The sequence below is a fragment of the Equus quagga genome, chromosome 13 (assembly GCF_021613505.1).
Source record: "Equus quagga isolate Etosha38 chromosome 13, UCLA_HA_Equagga_1.0, whole genome shotgun sequence".
Taxonomy (NCBI): Eukaryota; Metazoa; Chordata; class Mammalia; order Perissodactyla; family Equidae; genus Equus; species Equus quagga.
Window position 1 is genome coordinate 80,478,887 of NC_060279.1, and position 17,156 is coordinate 80,496,042.

Consider the following 17,156-nt stretch of genomic DNA (forward strand, 5'->3'; position numbering starts at 1 on the left):
CTAAACAGAAAGGCGTGGATTACTTGCTATGTTCTTCCTGAATGAGTGCAAGCCCCGAGTGGGACAGGCCTGTGGAACAGTGAGAATTCAGCCTCTCAGATCCGTGGGACCCTCCCTTATGTGTTCAACATCAGCTGTACTGAGGGATGCTGCATTGGCTCCTGCTCGGTTACATTGTGCATCCTTGGATGAATCAACATTAACTGTGGGGGGATGGTCATCCCCCTCCCACCAAAGCACAGTTCACTCGAAATCCTGCAAATGGAAGCAATTAATTAGTTCTGATTGGGCAAGACTCAGAAAACTGTCTCATTTGTACATGGGAGATGAAGGGGACGATTGAGGACTTAAAATGTTTCTCAGTTTGACCAAGTTCACATGGCAAGTACTTGGTAGAGCTGCTATTTTATTCCAGATCTGTTTCAGTCTAGGAACTAAGATCTACACAAAGCTCTTTGATCATAAAGAAATATTAGGGTGTTAACAGGTAGGCATGATGATTAATAACAAAACAATAAGTAAGGCAGAGAATTATCTTGAAATTCCCAAGAGAAAGAGGCACCTTAAACTGATCAATAATTTATTCTAATATTTTACCTCCATCATGATCAGGAAGTTCATTCATTCATTCGTTCATTTGTTCGGTAAGTAACTATTGAGCACTTGGGAAGTGTTAGACGTGGAGAGATTGAAAACAAGACAATTCTTGCCTCTTCTGCAGCTGCAGTTTGTTCGTTCGTTAATGTGATCAGTCATGCAGCAATTATGCGTTGAGCATTTCTACAGGCCTGGCCTTGTGTGAAATGCTGAGGATGCAATAGGAAGGAAAAGCAGCATGGTGCCTGCTGCAGCTCAGATCTAGAGGAAAGACAGACATTAACCAGATAGTGAAAAACAAGAGTGAAATGACTCTGAAGATGCTCTGCGGGAAAGGCACAGTGGCTATCAGAGTGAAAAACCAGAGAATCTGACCTATTCTGAGCAGGCAGAGAAGGCTTCTTGGAGGAGTTGACACATGAGCTGAAATCTGAAGGCTTATATAGTTTTGAGTCAAGGAAGGCATAAGAGTGTTTCAAGAAGAAGGAACATGTACAAAGTATTTATTCCAAAGAAGCACGGTGAATTTAAAAAATTGAAAGAAATCCCATGTGGCTGGAACAATGGTGAGTATGTGGCAGATGAAGCTGGAGAGGTAAGCAGGAGACAACCCAAGCAAATTCTCATTGATTATGGATTTGGGGTTTGGTCCTATGTGAAATGGATTTAACAAAGGAGTGACATGATTCTATTTGTGTTTGAAAAGCTCTCTCAGGCTTCTATGTAAAGGATGCATTGGACGGTGACAAGAATAGAAAAGGCAGGTCAGTTGGGAGGATAGTGCAGTTGTTCAGGCAAGTAAAGATGGCAGCCTGGCCAAGGAGGGAGCGATGGAGATTGAGCCAGCTGGACATATTGGGCACATATTGAGAATATGAGAACAATAGGATTGGGGCTGGCCCAGTGGCATAGAAGTTAAGCTGGCACCCTCTGCTTCAGCAGCCTGGGATTCACCTATTCAGATCCTGGGGGTGGACCTACACACCGCTCATCAAGCCAAGCTGTGGTGACATCCTACATAGGTGAACTAGAAGGACTTATGATTGGATATATAACTATGTACTGAGGCTTTAGGGAGAAAAAAAAGAGCAAGAATGGCAACAGATGTTACCTCAGCGTCAATCATCTTTACCAAAAATAAATAAATAAAAAGGGAAACCTAAGATAAAAAAAGAACAGCATTGTATAATGAATAGGTTGTGATGGGGAGTAAGATCATTGTTAAGTGTAACTTTCAGGGCTCAAATGTGTCACAGGATGGATGTAGTGCCATTCAGAAAGACAGACACCATGGGAAAGAATTGGATTAGGATAAAGATTGCAAGTCTTATATAGGAAGGATGAGTGGAAGGTGTCTTTGAGATATCAAAAATGTCAAATAGGTAAGTGGAGATGTTCCTCTCGATCTCAGAGGAAGGGTCCGATCTAGGGAAACATACAGAGGCATCATTTGCATCGAGATGTGACTGCATCTAAGGAATGGATGTGATTGTTTAGGAGGAAAGAATTTAATGAGAACTGAAGTTTTTCTGGAACCAACTCATTGGATGGAGCTATGAAGGAGACAGACATAAAAGCTAGAGAGAATGGAAGAAAGACATGCAGGGGTGTATAAATAGAATCTATAGGGGATAAAGATGGAGAGTTTCATGAGAAAGGGGTGGTGAATAGTGTCAGAAGTTTCTGAGAAGGCTTTTAGGAACACAGAGATCACTGTAGGTCTAAGAGATATATGTTTTGGTGGAATCATGGGGGAAAGAAGCCATATTGCATGGTGTTAGGGAGTGACTTTAAAGCAGGGAAATGGAGACACAGAGAAAAGTCAACTATTGGCTGGTGGCTAGAACAGGGCCAAGTAGTACCTGTGTGAAAAATGGAAGAAAACTAAACGTTTCCATAACTTTGGGAAGAACACTGTTGAGAAGGTGAGGGAAGAAAAGAGGGAGGGGGGGAGGGAGGAAGAGAAAGAGAGAGAGAGAATGTGTGAACAATAATGTAGGGATAGTTGATAAGGCAGGAATGATGGGATCCAAAGAGCAGGTAGAAGCATTGTCTTCAGAGAGGAGGAGGGAATTGTGTTGATGACACAGGAATGTGGAGGGGATGCACGCTGACGTTTGGTGGGTGTGGTGGATTGTGTGAAATATACAAAGTATCGTAATGTCTTTGATTTTGTCTGTGAAACAGGTGATGAGAACATTTTCTGAGAAAGGGGGAGGAGAGAGAAGATTCAACAATGGAACCAGTGCTGGGTTAACAAGGTAACAAGAGAAATGCACAAGGAATCCCTGGCAGAACCCTAGACTCCTTTAAATGGTAAGGACGACTCAAGGGATTTCATAGAAGATGGAAGAGTTAAGAAAACATAGGTAAAAGGACTTTGTAAGTTTAAACCACTGTGTTGCTTCTTTGCAATCTGTGCCATGAATTATCCCATGTCATTAATGCTTTTCCTTCAAGGTTTTGCATAGTGTAGAAGCTGTTGAAAATATGAGGAAGTCTTTTTAAGAAAGTCTAAAATGCCAGCTAACCCTTATGTCTGTTTAATTCATAAATATGTGCATCATTTCCTTCCATTTCCCCCTTTGTGTGAGTGCTGCTGAGTGACTGTGAGATAGAAGGTGTGCAGAGAAGAAGGACAGAACAATGTGGCTCTGAGTAGAACATGCATCACCACTTTGGATCATTGATTTTTTGCTTATCTAGTTAACCAAGCACAGCACATAGCAGGTGTTCAGTAAGAGCGCTGATGTGTAAAGGTCAAGATGAACACAGTTCCCTAAGCAAAATACATTTATTAAAATAAACTTTTAAACTGAGACCACTGCTAATGGTTAACGAGTCCAGGAGTAAGTCAAGCGTGAGCCAGCCTAAGGCATCATCTGCTGTTCACCCAGGTTGTCCAGTGTGATAGGCACGTGCTGCTCAAGCAGATCAGTTGGGGAAGTATTCTGGGAGCAATGCATGATCATACCGTGATGGGTTTGGAGGCATCAGACATGGCTCTGCTGGAAAGCGTGAAAGTCTCAGACTCAGCTTTGGGTTTCCTGACCCTTTTGAACCATTTCCCGTATTGTTCCCGAACCTGCAGAGGAAAAGCATACTCTGGATCAGCTCACTGAGAGGGGTGAGGATGGGAAGAGTCCTGGGCGGCAGCTGGATAGTGGTACCTGCTGCCTGAGGAGGCAGTACACCAGGAAGATGAAGACGCCCTGCAGGCTGTTGATGATGGTGAAGAGGTAGGCCATGACACGGGCAGCTGGACCCACCTGCAGGATTCCCAGACACCACGTGCATCCCAAGATGAAGAGCTGAGCTGTAGCTTTAAAAGTCAGCATCCTGTGGAGGATAAGAAAGGAGGCTCCTGAGGCACCCAGAGCAACAACATCAATGCCATTCACATCTCCACCCCATGGATGCTCCTGCCTTCCTCTGCTGGTGATGAGTTCTCAGGCTGCGCTGTGATCATCTTTGATCTTTGCCATTGATAATTCCCCATAATGGAAATGGCACTCAGGTACAGGAGGGCAGTTTGATTTAGATTGAGGAGGATAGCGATACTTCAAATGTAAGCTTCAAAAATTTTATGACGCTCCACAGGGATCCCTATTTTCACTCAGCCAACACTACTGAGGAGGTACTGTGCATCAGGCTCTGTGCTGGGGCCTGAGCATAAAAAATAACACACATAAGATTCCATTTCCATTTGGAAATGATGATGATAGGAATATAGAAGAAACATCGTTAAATTTCCACAAGGGTTCCTGGAGCAAAGGGCTGCCCAACCTCCTAGATTTGATGTTGACTAGGATTTTTTTCCAGAGAGAGGAATGGACGAGGGGTGAGAAGTAATCTGAACTGATGGTGTTGTGTGAAAATGTAGACTGGTGTGGGAGCAGACACAGAGTTTTCTAAGTGCTTCATGGGAACATCAATCTTCTTTGCACTTTTGTCATGGGACTGCTGATAAAAGTCCAAAGAATGCTTATCAACCAATGTCAATTCTTCCTGCTGCTGAGGGAGTAACAATCTGGGACTAGAGATGGATGGAACATTTTGGCTGTGGTGTCAGCCACACACCCCTGAGTCTGAGCTGGCTGCCACAGAAGCATAGCTGGGTCTGATTACTCTGGGTTCTCAGAAGACCCTGAGAGGGGGCAGCAGGGGCTGCTAAGGGACATGGCTTCGCTCTTGGGACCACACGCGGCTGTGGGCTGTCACCCTCCCCTCCAGCTTACCTTGTGTCCTGCAGGGTGGACACATCACTGTTGAGGGAAGACAGTCTGCTTTTCAACATCCAGAGAGTCATCAGAAAGAAAGCTAAGTTGACCTTCAGGAAACCACAGAAGGATTATTGATTAAAATTCCATTCTGTTTCTGTATCCTAGCCTGTCCAACATCAATTCCACCCTTAAGTAGTTTCCACATTTAGTAACAGTGCTAGAGTTTGTAGTTTTTGGAGCAGTCTTAGAAAACCAAACCAAATCCATGACAACCCAAGGATATTCCAGCTCATCCACCCCCTTATAATTCTGCCCTTCTAATGACCCCCAGCTGAGCATTAAGGATGTTCTGAAGTCATCACTCACAGAGCAGATGGCACAGACTGGTCCAAGGAAGCCCCATATAAATCCACTTTCTGAGCGGAGCCAGCAGCTGAGCAAGAGAGAGAATAAAAATTGCACTGGTCCTTAGGGATATTGAAAAAGTATATAAATTCGCTCATCTATTCATTCTTCAACAAATATTGAGTATCTTGTCTGTGATAGGCTGTGTGGTTGGGCTCTGAAGATACAGCAGTGAAGAAAGTAAACATTGGACTTACAAGCAACATGGGGGAGTGAGCTGTTCCCTTCATCTCTCCCCCTTTGAACTACAACTAAATGGACATTCCCTGAGCAACAGAGGAAGCCCACACAGCACAACAGGATGCCTGAGAACACAGGCAGCTATACATCTGAGGGTGGATGGACTGGCCTCCTGGGAAGTAGCAGAGATAGATGAGCACACCCTTCTCTCTCCCAGTAGCCCTGTCATGCACACCAACACTTGCTAACCTGGTGCAAGTGCCCAGAAAGTGGGAGCACACACCAGGACATCTGTAAGAAGAGGTGGTGGTAACCCTTAGCTTGTGCTTGTGGTCACTCTCCCAGCAGTGAGGGGGAGCCCACTGCTGCCCCTGTGCCACCAAGGAGCAGCCATAGCTCGGGTCCCAGTGAGTATGTCCCGCCCTCCAAGCACAGCAGCCTAGTGAACCGAGGCTGTGGACTGTAAACAGAGGCCTCAGCAGATCTACGTGCTGGGGCAAAAGGCTCCCAAGTGTGTATGTGAGCACTCACAGTGCTGCTGAGTCCCCAAACAGGGAACGGGTCCTGGGCAGCTGTGGGAATAGGCGCGCAGCTGGGCCCACTCAGGTTCACTTTCCTGGTGGACAGGGAGAGCCTGCTATGCCCCAGTGCTGTCAAGGAGCAGTCATAGCTCGGGTCTCAGCAGGGAAGCCCCAAGCGCCAAGCACAGTGGCCCCTCAGACTGCAGACCATAAACAAAGACTTCAGAAGATCCACCTGCTGGGGCAAATGCTCCCCAGGCCCGTATATAAGTGCTCCTAGTGCTGCTGAGCTCCCAAAGGAGGAACAGGCCCCAGGATGCTGTGAAAATAGGCACGGTAGCTTTGAGCCCACTGGTGACCACTTTCAGGCAGGGAGGGGGAGCTCAGAGGGCCCCTGAGGCACCAGAGTGGACCTAGCCCAGCGAGGAAGCCTTGCCTGACAAGGAGAGTCCACACAAATGCCTGAACACACCCCAGGCTGGGGTAAGCACCCATAATACACCCACAGCTCCCAGCAGATGAGGTGGGGCCAGGAAAACTGCTCCTGCTCCCGTCCCCCCCCCCCAGTAGTAACAGGGGGAATCTGTGCCCTAAGAATACCACAAATGCCCCAACAAAAGATTAGTTCATCAAACACCATGAGAAACTGCAGCAACAATTCAGACCAGAAGGAAAATGACAATTCTCTAGAAACTGACTCTGAAGGCACAGAAATATACAACCTAAATGACAGAGAATTCAAAATAGCCATCATAAGGAAACTCAGTGACTTCCAAGAAAACACAGAAAGACAATTCAAGGAGCTCAGCAATAAAATGAATCTCTTCACCAAAGAGATTGAAACTATAAAAAAATCAAGCAGAAATTCTGGATATGAAAAACACAATTGATGAAATGAAAAAATAATCTAGAATCTTTAATAAATAGAACTAATCTTATGGAGGAAAGAATTAGTCTTCTTGAGGGTAAAAATGTGGAAATTCTACAGGTGGAGGAGGAGATAGAACTAAGATTTTTAAAAAATGAAGGAATCCTTTGAGAAATATCCAACTCAATTAGGAAAAGCAACATAAGGATTATAGGTATTCCAGAGGGAGAAGTGGGGGAGAAAGGAGCAGAGAGCTTGTTCAAAGAAATAATTGCTGAGAACTTACCAAAGCTGGAGATGGCTTCAGATTTACAGATAAATGAAGCTAATCAAATGCCCAACTTCATCAGCACTAAAATAACTTCTCAAAGGCATATAATTGTAAAAATGGCAAAAGTCTGTGATAAGAAAAATACTAGGAGCAGCAAGGCAGAAGGAAATAACCTACAAAGGAAATCCTATCAGGCTTTCAGTGCACTTCTCAGCAGAAACCCTACAGGCTAGGAGAGAATGGAATGATACATTCAAAATACTGAAAGACAAACACTTTCAGCCAAGAATACTCTAGCCAGGAAAGCTTTCCTTCAGATATGATGGAGAAATAATCTTTCCCAGATAAAAAAAAGCTGAGGGAGTTCATCACCGCTAGACCTCCCCCTACAAGAAATAAGCAAAGATGCCCTCACACTGGCAACAGAAAGACAAAGGTCTACAAGGCTCTGAGCAAGGGTACAAATACACAGACATGATAAGAAACGTGTGCCCTCTACCAGGACAGAGAACCAAAGACTCAATTATAACTTATAAGAGAAAGGGAAAGAAAGCATAAAAAGTAATGGTAAACACTTCAACTTAACCACAAACTCACAAAATTAAAAACAGAAAAATTTTTAACAGCAGTTACTCAGAAGGGGAGAGGAAAGGGAAGGAACCTGCTTAGGTTAATGGAGATAAGAGGCTATGAGGAAATGGTCTATCACATATCCAACATCTTTCCTACAACCCTCACGGTAACCACCAACCAAAAAATCAAAGCAGAGCCACAATTCACAAAAAGTGAGAAATATCCCTCAGAAAACCAATAAAATGAAATGGCAGTCAGAAATACAAAGGAAGAGAAACAGTGGAAACATAGAACAACCAGAAAACAAGAGATAAAATGGCAGCCTTAAGCCCTCATATATCAATAATCACTCTAAACGTAAATGGATTGATCTCTCCAATCAAAAGACACAGAGTAGCTGGATGGATTAAAAGACAAGACCCAACAATATGCTGCCTCCAGGAAATGCAACTCAGCTCCAAACACAAACACAGGCTTTGAAGGAAGGGATGGAGGAAAATACTCCAAGCTAACGGCCAACAAAAGAAAGCAGGTGTTGCCATACTTTTATCAAACAAAGCAGACTTCAAGTTAAAAAACACAAGCATAGACAAAGAGGGGCAGTATATAATGATAAAAGGGACATTCCACCAAGAGGATGTAACACTTATTAATATATATGCACGTAACATAGGGGCCCCAAAGTACGTAAAGCAATTATTAACAGACATAAAGGAAGAAATTAACAGCAATATGATAGTTGTAGGGGACCTCAACACCTCACTCGCACCAATGGACAGATCATCCAGACAAAATATCAAGGGAATAGTAGATTTAAATAAAACACTTGATCAGATGGACTTAATAGATATATAGAGAGCATTCCATCTGAAAACAGCAGACTATACATTCTTCTCAAGTGCACATGGGTCATTCTCAAAGATAGACCATATATTGGGAACCAAGGCAAGCCTCAATAAATTTAAGAAGATTGAAATCATCCCAACCATCTTTTCTGACCACAATGCTAGAACCACAAGAACAAAACTGGGAAAGTCAGAAATATATGTGGAGACTAAACAACACGCTACCGAACAACCACTGGATCATTGAGGAAATCAAAGGGGAAATTAAAAAATACCTGGAGACAAATGAAAATGAAAATATAACATACCAACTTTTATGGAATGCAGCAAAAGAGGTCCTAAGAGGGACATTCATAGCAATGCAGGTTCACCTCAACCAGCAAGAAAAATCTCAAATAAGTAATCTTGAAGTACACCTAGCAGAGCTAGAAAAAGAAGGACAGACAAAGCCCAAAGTCAGCAGAAGGAGGGGAATAATAAAAATCAGACCACAAATAAATGAAATAGAGACTTAAAAAAACAGTAGAAAGGATTAATGAAACTAAGAGCTGGTTCTTTGAGAAGATAAACAAAATTGACAAACACTTAGCCAGACTCACCAAGACAAAAAAGAGAGAAGGCTCAAATAAATAAAATTAGAAATGAAAGAAGAGAAATTATAATAGATACTGCAGAAATACAAAGGATTATAAGAGAATACTATGAAAAAACTATATGCCCACAAATTCGATAACCTAGAAGAAATGGATGAATTCCTAGACTTATACACCCTCCCAAAACTAAATCAAGAAGAAACAGAGAATCTGAACAGACCAATCACAAATACAGAGATTGAAATCGTAATCAAAAACCAGCCAAAAAACAAAAGTCCAGGACCAAAATGGTTTCTCTGGAGACTTCTACCAACCACTCAAAGATTTAGTGCCTATCCTTCTCAAACTATTCGTAAAAACTGAAGAATGTGGAACACTGACTAATGCACTCTATGAAGTCAGCCTTGTCCTGATACAAAAACCAGACAAGGACAAGAAGAAGAACTACAGGCCAATGTCACTATGAACTTAGACGCAAGAATCCTCCACAAAATATTGGCAAACCGAATACAGCAATAAATTACAAGAATCGTACACCATGATCAAGTGGGATTCATTACAGGGACTCAGGGATGGTTCAACATCTGCAGATCAATCGATGTGATACACCACATCAACAAAGTGAGGAATAAAAATCCCATGATCCTCTCAGTAGATGCAGAGAGCATTTGACAAGATCCAACAGCCATTTATGATTTTAAAAACTCCCAATAAAAAGAGAGAAGGTATAGAAGGAAAGTACCTCAACACAATAAAGGCCATATACGACAAACCCACAGCCAACTCATACTTAATGGCGAAAAACTGAAAGCCATCCCTCTGAGAACAGGAACAAGACAGGGGTGTCTTGGGGACTACTCTCGCCACTCCTATTTCAACATAGTACGGGAGGTATTGGCCAGAGCAGTTAGGCAAGAAAAAGAAGTAAAAAGAATCCAAATTGGAAAGGAAGAAGTGAAACTTTTGCTAATGGCAGGTGATACGATTCTATATATAGAAAACTCTATAAAGAATCCACCAGAAAACTATTGGAAATAATCAATAACTACAGCAAAGTTAGGGTACAAAATCAATTTTGAAAAATCAGTTGCATTCCTATACACTAACAATGAACTACCAGAAAAAGAAATCAAGGAAACAATCTTATTTACAATCACAACAACAACAAAAAATAAAATATCTAGGGATAAACTTAACCAAAGAGGTGAAAGACCTGTACACTGAAAACTATAAGACATTATTGAAAGAAATTGAAGACATAGAGAAATGGAAAGATATTCCATGTTCATGGGTCTGAAGAATAAACAGTCAAAATGTCCACACTACCTAAAGCAATCTACAGATTCAATGCAATCCCTATCACAGCTCCAACAACATTTTTCACAGAAATAGATCAAAGACTCCTAAAATTTATATGGAACAACAAAAGACCATGAGTAGCCAAAGCAATCCTGAGCAAAAAGAAAAAAGCTGGAGGCATCACAATCCCTGACTTCAAAACATACTCCAAAGCTACAGTAATCAAAACAGCATGGTACTGGCACGAAAACAGACAAACAGATCAATGCATCAGAATTGAAAGCTCAGAAATAAAACCACACATTAATGGAAAGTTAATCTTTGACAAAAGAGCCAAGAACATACAATGGAGAAGGGAAAGTCTCTTCAATAAATGGCGTTGTTAAAACTGGACAGCTACATGCAAAAGACTGAAAGTAGACCATTGTCTTGCACTATAGACAAAAATTAACTCTAAATGGATTAAGGATTTGAATGTAAGAACTGAAAGCATAATAATTCTAAAAGATCATATAGGCAGTACACTCTTTGACATTGGTCTTAGCCACATCTTTTTGAATACATGTCTAATTGGGTAAGGGAAGCAAAAGAAAAATTTAACAAATGCGACTACATCAGACTAAAAAGTTTCTGCAAAGCAAATGAAACCATCAACAAAATGGAAAGACAACCCAGCAACTCGGAGAAAATATTTGCAAATCATTTATCAAACAAGGGGTTGATATCCAAAGTATATAAAGAACTCACACAACTCAACAACAAAAAAGCAAACAACCCGATCAAAAAATGGGCAGAGGACATTTTTAAAAGACATACAGATGGCCAACAGACACATGAAAAGACGCTCAAATTCACTAATCATCAGGGAAATGAAAATCAAAACTACACTGAGATATCACCTCACACCCGTCAGAGTGGCTGTAATCACCAAGACAAAAAACAACAATGTTGGAGAGGATGTGGAGAAAAGGGAAGCCTCACACACCGCTGGTGGGAATGCAAACTGGTGCAGCCATTATGGAAAACAGTATGGAGATTCCTCAAAAAACTAAAAAGAACTACCATATGACCCAGCTATCCCACTGCTGGCTATCTACCCAGATAATTTGAAATGAACAATCCAAAGTTACATAAGCACCTCTATGTTCATTGCAGCACTATTCACAACAGCCAACACATGGAAGCAACCCAAGTGCCCATCGATCAATGATTGGATAAAGAAAATGTGGTATATATACAATGGAATACTACTCAGCAATAAAAAAAGATGAAATCATCCCATTTTCAACAACATGAATGGACCTGGAGGGAATTATGCTAAGCAAAATAAGCCTGAGAGAGAAAGACAAACACCAGATGAGTTCACTCATACGTGGAATATAAACAAATACGTGGACAAAGACAACAGTCCAGTGGTTACCAGGGGGTGGGGGTGGGCACAGGGGGTGAAGGGGAGCACTTATGTGGTGACAGACAAGAAATAATGTGCAACTGAAATCTCACATTGATGTAAACTAATATGAATCTCTATTTTAAAAAAAAGGAAGGTAAATATCGTCTTAAGCCCCTGAAATCTCACATCAGTAGGAGGTACACAGACACGCTGTGTGACAATAAACAAAAATGTGGGGCGATGAGAATGTATCATAGTTGTCCCACTTAGTTTTGGGCCTGAGAGATTAGGATGGTTAGTGAAGATTCCCACCGGAAATTACAGGTTAGTTGAGATATGAACAATGAGTGGATGTCACTGAGAGAAACAGTGTTGAGGCAGGGGCCTGTAATTTCTTTAGGTTCACGGGACTCAAGTTTTCAAGAGTCTCATGAACCTAATGTGGTTTGAGAGGGTTTTCCTGCACTATTCAATTTATTTATCCTTCACCTGCTGCAAAACCCACCCACTGAGTCTAAAATCATTTTTCTGGCTTTATTGAGACATATTTCACACCCATAACATTCACGGATTTAAACTGTGCATTTCAGTGACCGTCAGTATATTCACAGCTGTGCAACCATCACCACAATGTAACTGTAGGAAATTTTCAGCTCCTCAGAAAGAAACTTCAGAGTGATGTCAGCATCGTGATGGAGTGAGTTATTCCCTTTGTCTCCCCTCTAAATTACAACCCACTGGAAATCCGTTGATGGACAGAGACTCCGTACACAGTGTTACAGGATGCCTGAGAGATCCACGATCTATACATCTGAAGGTGGGTGGACTGGACCCCAAGGAGGCAGAGGAACTAAGGGAGCAGCCCCTTCTCCCTCCCCTCACAGCAGCAATCCAGGGCAGGGGTCCTCACACCTGTGCATGTGCCGATGAGCACACGCTGTGGGGCAGAAACAACAGGTGCAGGGTGGTCATCGCCCATCCCCCCGTGGATCCACCATTTGTGCCTGCAAACAGAGACTGCGGGAGATGAAGCACCAGGTGTGGCTTGGTCCCTGACCCTCCCCCGCAGATCTGGTACACGTGGTTGTGAGCAGACTCTGGAGGAGCAGAAACAACAGGCATGCCTTATCCCCATCCCTCCCCCCTAGAACTAGCAGGTCACACACAGGCCCTGAGAATCACGACACAGAGGGGGGCCAGTGAACCAGCCCCCTTTTCCTCCCCCAGCAGTGGCCCAGTCCTTCCAGTGGTGGGGACATTATACGAAATTCAGATTTTCCTGCCTGGGGAAGGTTGCCCTGACCTGAGTTTTCAAAACACACCAGCAAGTGCCAGAAACCAAAGGGTGCACGAGTGATCAGCAGCAACAAGCTTTCTCTGCATAGCCCCTGCACTACCCCACCTGCCCTGCAGCAGTGGCAAGTGGAACCTGTGACCATAGGCTGCAGGAACCACAGCAGAACTAGTGACCCAGACCCAGTGGTGGCACACACAGAAGGGGTAAGGGGCTGCAATAAAAGTCCTCAGGTCCCCAGGGTACCAGCACTGACAGTGACACTGGTGAACCCGGGACACCTCAGACAAGCCACAAGCAGCAGCATAGGAGGTGCACAGGGCAGCAGCATCCAAGCCCCTGGAGAGCCCGTGGGGGAACATGAGGCCCAGGTGACCCCGAAAGCAGCAGAAGTGCTGGCAGACTGGTGATCCCGATGGCAGCACCTGAGACGGCAGTGACATCACAAGCAGCAAGGCACCGGCCACCTCAGAAGCACAAGTGGCACAAGGAAGAGACAGACAATGCCCCTGGCAGAGGCAGTGGAGTGTGGAAAGTGCAGGCTCAAATACCACCAGAACCAGCTCAGAACCAAAGTAAGCAAAGCCATACCCAAATAAGAAAGGTGTTTACTACGAAAAATGTACCAGTAGAGGATCAAATCATCAAGCACAGTAACACGGCAGAACACAAGGAGAATGACAGCTCTCCAGAAACCAAACTTGAAGTCACAGAAGATTACAATTCTAACTGAGATAGAATTCAAAATAGCTGTCATGAAGAAACTCAATGAGTTACAAGAAAACTCAGAAAGAGAGTTCAGTGAGCTCAGGAATAAAATTAATGAACAGAAGGAGTACTACACCAAAGAGATTGAAACTCTTTTTAAAAAAAACAAAGAGAAATTCTGGAGATGAAGAATACAGTTCATGAGATGAAAAATAAAGTAGAAAGCATTAAAAATAGAGCAGACCATATGGAAGACAGAATTAGTGAGCTCAAAAACAGAAAACCAGAATTGATTCAGATGGAGGAAGAGAGAGAACTAAGATTTTTTTTTTAAAAAAATGAAGAAATTCTATGAGAAATATCTGATTCAATTAGGAAAAGTAACATAAGGATAATAGGTATCCCAGAAGGAGAAGAGAGGTAGAAAGGAGCAGAAAGCTTATTCAAAGAAATAATACTAGCAAATTTTGCAAACCTTGGGAAAGAACTGGACATACAAAACACATAGAACTGGACGTATGAAGCAATAGGAATAGAACATATGAAGCAAACAGAACTCCTAATACCTCAATGCGAAAAGATCCTCTCAAAAGTATATATTATTAAAAGTGTCAGGAGTGAGCGACAAAGAAAGAATATGAAGGGAAGCAAGAGAGAAAACCACATACAAAAGAACCTCCACCAGGCTTTCAGCAGTTTTCTCAGCAGAAACCTTACAGGCTAGGACAGAGTGAAATGATATATTCAAAACACTGAAAGACAAAAACAGTGGAAATGGAAATATAAAGCAAACAGAATATAAGAGACGAAACAAAGGAGCCAAGAATACACAATGCAGAAAGGAAAGTCTCTTCAATAAATGGTGTTGGGAAAACTGGGCAGCCACATGAAAAAGAATGAAAGTAGACCATTATCTTTTGCCATACACAAAAAGTAACTCCAAATGGATTATAGACTTGAAAGTAAGATGTGAAACCATAAACTCCTCGAAGAAAATATAGACAGTACACTCTTTGACATAAGTCTTAGCAGCATCTTTTTGAATACTCTTTCTCATCAGGCAAAGGAAACAAAAGAAAAAATAAACAAATGGGACTACATCAGACTCAAAGGCTCTACAAGGCAAAGGAAACCATGAACAAAACGAAAAGACAACCCACCAACTGGGAGAGAATATTCGCAAATCGTATATCCAACAAGGGGTTAATTCCCAAAATATATAAAGAACTCATGCAACTCAACAACAACAAAAAAACAAACAACCCGATCAAAAAATGGGCAAAGGATATGAACGCACATTTTTCCAAAGAAGGTATACAGATAGCCAAGAGGCACATGAAGAGATGCTCAACAACAGTAATTATTTGGGATATGCAAATCAAAACTATAATGAGATATCCCCTTACACCTGTTCATAATGGCTATGATTAACAAGACAAAAAATTAACAAATGTTGGAGAGGATGTGGAGAAAACGGAACCCTCCTGCACTGTTGGTGGGAATGCAAACTGGTACAGCCACTATGGAAAACAGTATGGAGACTTCTCAAAAAATTAAAAATAGAAATGCCATACGATCCAGCTATCCAACTACTGGGTATTTATCCAAAGACTTGAAACCAACAATTCAAAGAGACTTATGCACCCCTATGTTCACTGCAGCATTATTCACAACAGCCAAGATGTGGAAGCAACCCAAGTGTCCTTCAACTGATGAATGGATATAGAAGATGTGGTACACACATATATATGAATACTATTTAGCCATAAAAAGATATGAAATCGTCCCATTTGCAACAACATGAATGGACATCGAGCGTATTATGTTAAGTGAAATAAGCCAGACAGAGAAAGACAAGCACCGCCTGATTTCACTCAGACATAGAAGAAGAACAAACACATGGGGAAAGAGAACAGATTAGTGGTTTCCAGAAGGGAAGGGGATGGGGGAGGGTGAAAAGTGTAACGGGGTGCATATGTACGGTGACGGATAAATACTCGACTGTGGATGGTGAGTATGATGCAGTCTACACAGAAACTGAAATATAATAATGTACGCCTGAAATTACACAATGTTATACACCAATATGACCTCAATAAAACAATTTTTAAAAAATTACAAATGCCGCTCTAGCAATTGCTACCTGTTTATAAAACTAAAGGATTGAAAATAAAGTAAGTGTCCATCAATACAGGGCTAGCTATTGAAATTATGAAAAATTTATATAATAAAATCTTATGCATCTGTAAAATGGAAGGAAGAAGCTGAAGAATCTTCAAGATATGTTGTTAAATGAAGAAAACCAATGTGCAGAAAAAGGCTATGGTATGCAACCATTGGTACTAAAAATATATTAAAAAGAAAAATGTGTGATTTTTATATTAACAAAATCCTTTTGATAGAAAAAAAAGAAACTTCCTTCACATTAGCAGCCACACCTCATTCTGACTCTCAGGCACCCCACCCCCACCCTAGCCCCAGGGCACCACTCATCTACTTTCTATCTCTATGGTTTGCCTATTCTGGACATTTCACATGAGTGGAGTCATAAGATATGTGATCATTTATGACTGGATTGTTTCATTTAGTATACAGTTTTCAAGGCTCATTCATGTTGCAGCATATTTTCATGGGTGAATAATATTTTTTATTCTTTATTAATGGCTAAATAATATTCCACTGTATGCTATGCCACACTTCGTTTATCCATTCATCAGTTAGTGGACATTTAATTTCCAACTTTTGGCCACTTTGAATGATGCTGCTATGAGCCTTCATGTCCAGGCTTTGTGTGGAAGCATGTTGTCATGTCTTTGGGGAATATACTGAGGAGAGGAATTGCTGGGTCATTCGAACTTTGAGAAACGGTCAAACTGTTTTGCAAAACAGCTGCACTATTTTATATACCAGCCAGCAATGGGTGAGGATTCTAATTTTTCCACATCCTTGCAACACTTTCCACTGTCTGTCTTTTTCTTTCATTTTGTGTTAAAACTAATGAGGGTGAAGTGATATCTTATTTTGTGGCTTTTAATTTTCATTTTGCTAATGCCTAATATGTTGAGCATCTTTTCATGCACTTATTGGTCTTTTATATACCTTTAAAGAAATGTCCAAGTTCAAGTCAGTCCATTTTATATTGAATTTGTCTTTCATTATTGAGTTAACTCAATTTAATTTTAACAACAGTGCAAACAGAAGATCTCTTATGATCACAGATTGGTTTCCAAGGCATAGAGAGCTTATGTCTATTGCTCAAGGTTTTACTAACAGACAGTAAGAGAATCTACTCTTGAATCAACATTAATGCAAAGTATAGAGTGAGGTAGGACATTTCAAGAAAATGGAGAGTGAGGCGGGACATTTCAGGACAATGGAGAGTGAGG

General features: G+C 41.7%; 1 pseudogene; it reads right to left on the bottom strand.

Moving 5' to 3' along the window:
• Positions 1-3,565: 3,565 nt before the first annotated feature.
• LOC124250760 (adhesion G protein-coupled receptor E2-like) overlaps positions 3,566-17,156 on the bottom strand; it is a 33,071-nt pseudogene continuing 19,480 nt past the window's right edge.